Here is a 3,523-nt window from a genome sequence, read left to right on the forward strand (position 1 = left end):
ACGGTTGTGGAGTTGTTCTGAATGCAACACCGAAGACAATCCTTGAGCACAGAGAACAAAGAGAAATGAAGATAAGGGATCTCCCTGTCGGAGACTATACGTAAGATAGAAACTTTCAGATAAACAACCATTGATGCGAACTTGGTATGAAACACTAGAAACATACTTCATAATCAAAGATACCCACTATTCAGCGACCCCCAGACGAAGGAGCACCGCATGAAGAAAAGATCATTCCACTCTATCGTAAGTCTTTTCCATGTCCAACTTGAGAGTAGCACCCCGAGAGGAGTTCGATTGACCTTGCTTAAGGTAATGAAAAAATTCATGTGCAATAATGACATTATCTGTGATCATGCGACCAGAGATGAAAGCGCTTTGGTTATCATCAATACAGTTGGGAAGCAATAGACCCAGTCGATTAACCAGGACCTTAGAATCAACTTTGTAAATCACAGTACATAAAGCAATGGCCCTAAATTGAGACATCAAAGTCGATTATGCTAATTTAGAAATTAAAACCAGCACAGTATGATTCACATTTTCCATTCTCTCTCGACCAGCAAGCAGGTCCATGCAAAGGTTAATGATATCATCGCCTACAATAGGCCAGAATGATCTAAAGAAACTCCTTGGCAAGCTAGCTATTCCCGGGGCTTTGTGATGTATCTCGCCGGGTGTGTACCCTGTAGTGAGTGTCGCGTTCATTTCGGCTGTTACCATCGGAGAAACCGCAGTGATTTTAACCTAAAATCAAGTCTTTATCCTTTGACAAACATTAAATATTAATTGTAAAATGAATACATGAGAGAAAGGGTACTCATTATTTAGTTTTGACAAAATTGAAATTTAATTTGATTAATCAATCGATAATTAAATTTTAGGTCGGCTAACGGTTAAGAAAGTTTTTAAAGTTCGATTATCGTTTAATTTGATTCAAAATTGATTTATTTAGACTCTCAACTCTTTGATAATGAATGCTCATACTTCTATATGTGTGGTGCTCGAACTCGAGACTTCAATGAATAACAACAAATACGTTAATCACTAGTCATTTAATTCTTGCAGGCCTAACTATTTTTTTAACCATACGAGGAGCAAGGCAGAAGCAACCCGGTGAACGGTCTTCCGGTATCATCCCTCCCCCTTGGCTTGCATTAACTGCTTCCAGAATCGTCACTACCTCCTCCATCTCGGGACGGTTTGTCGGGTTTGCGTCCCAGCATTTCCGCATGATGTTCGCTAAGGAACTCGGGCAGCACCGTGGGATCTCCGGTCGTAAGTTCTGCCGATAGAATGTCGAGTTTAAGTCACAACACATATAGTAACAATAACATAAGGTCCTAACTAACCTCTCCAACAACTGCGGATGATATCTCGATGAAGCTAAGATCCGGATAAGGCATGTCGCAGCAATAAATTTCCCACAAGCAAATGCCGAAGCTGTAGACGTCGCACTTCCTATTGTAGGGCTTTCCGTTAAGAACCTATCGTAATTTTCCGACTATGTTACTCAGACTTGAGTCCATGATACGTAAATGAATGAAACAGATGCTTACCTCTGGGGCCATGTATCCAAGAGTTCCGGTTTCACCGGTCATCTCACATGGATTCCAAGCTTCGACTCGAGCAACGCCAAAATCGGTGATCTTGACGTTTTTTTAGCGTCAAGTAACAGGTTTTCCGTCTTGACATCGCGGTGTACGATCCTTTTTGAGTTAAGGTAGCTGAGACTGCGACGAATTTGGAAAGAAGTACGATCATTATCGCCAAAGTTTTATGTTACGACTCTAAAAAAAACAGAGGAAACAGGGCATTCACTGACCCTCTAGAGAGGTTCAAAGCAAGTTGGACGACGACCTTCAAGGCGTGTTTCTTTCGCCTATTCCGTATCAAGTGCTGCTTCAATGTGCCACCGGGGAGATACTCGACAACGACACAACATGCTCTAGAAGGAAGGGAATTACGACCTTCAATCGATGGATATTTCAACTGAATCTTAAGGTTGGAAGCTCCCATTGAGGCTCCAACAAACTGTAACAATGCCACGATGTACGATAAGGCTTTAACTGTCACATTATGTCATGGTTCACATACAAAGTAGAAGCAAAATTCAGGACCTTCGTAACATTCGGGTGGTTAAGCTTATGCCAAACCGCGACCTCTTGCTTAAACGCCGCATGTATCGCCGCGGTTTCTGATGCGCCGCCGCCACTCCAGTCCAACACCTTGACTACAACATTCAACATTACATAAGACTAGAATCCTCATTGTACGTAGTGCAAAAAGAGATGGTGAGAGTGTACCTGCAACATCTTTGTTATCGTATGTCGCACGGTAGACGGTGCCGTAGGTGCCGCGAGCGACGGCATACCGCAGCTCCAACTTAGCCAAATCGATGTCCCATTCAACGGTGGGCTTATGTTCGTCGACGTTTTTGGACCAAACCAAGTTGAGATGCTTCTCAAGCTGCATGTCTAGGGTTTTAAAATCAATTTTATCAGCTCTGAAAATCATATCATTAGCATTAATGCCTGAAGCTTTCATCTTTGGATTTTCATCTGAAACGGTAACACCACCACCTTCCTCTCCAAGTTTCAATCCCATGCCCACTGCGCAACGAAATCACAGTTAACACTAACTAGCAGTTAAGGTGTTGTCTAAAATAATATAAATTAGGATAAAGTATAAAAGTGGTCTCCCGACTATATAATATTGTTTATTAAGTCTATCGACTATTAAGAATTACAAAATGATCATTTGACTATAGAGTGTTGCTTTGTTGAGTCCCTCAACTATTAAAAGTTACAAAATAATCACTCGATTATTCATTATATTCCAAACTTGTCATTTTTTTAAAAAAAATCGACCGTTGTCTAAGTTGAGAATTAACATGATAATTAAAAGATGATAGTTGTCTGAGATTTTAGGATCATATTTTATCATATCACAATCAGCATGTTAACGTTCAACTCAAAATGCCATCAATTTGTCAGGTGACAATTTTTTAACTTTTAATAGTCGAGGGATTTAACAAAACAACACGCTATGGTCGGAGGATCATTTTGTAATTTTTAATAGTTGAGGGACTTATACCTTATAGTCGGGGACCATTTGTATTTACCCTATAAATTATAACCAAATTATGAATTAATTAAAAAAACCTTTTTGTTATACCGTAACAATAATATCAGGCGAGATCGGGAAATCTATTAATTCTTATTTATCTTATATTTTGGACTATTATTCTATAGATAAGATGATAATTTTCGTCTATCTTCAACAAAAAAACATTTCTCTATTTTTTCTTAAAAGTCTGATTATGGACGTTTTTACCCAAAAAGTGCCTGATAGGAATTAATTACCTGTTAGGCACTGTTTCAATTTTTTTTTACGAATTTAACACCTTTTCTGACAAGCGCAGATGATTCTGTAGTGATTCTGAGTGAACGAATAGTCCAGTCTCAACACCATCCACACCTGGCTCACGAAGAGGTTCTTCTTGTGGAAATGAGGTTCCTCC

The 3,523-nt window shown here is 39.5% G+C and overlaps 1 pseudogene; it reads right to left on the reverse strand.

Annotated features, from left to right (window-relative positions):
• Positions 1 to 231: 231 nt before the first annotated feature.
• On the reverse strand, positions 232 to 2,613 carry LOC120218815 (annotated as a pseudogene).
• Between the last annotated feature and the right edge of the window lie 910 nt (positions 2,614 to 3,523).

The sequence above is a fragment of the Hibiscus syriacus genome, unplaced genomic scaffold, assembly GCF_006381635.1.
Source record: "Hibiscus syriacus cultivar Baekdansim isolate YM2019G1 unplaced genomic scaffold, ASM638163v2 tig00000778_pilon, whole genome shotgun sequence".
Classification (NCBI taxonomy): domain Eukaryota; kingdom Viridiplantae; phylum Streptophyta; class Magnoliopsida; order Malvales; family Malvaceae; genus Hibiscus; species Hibiscus syriacus.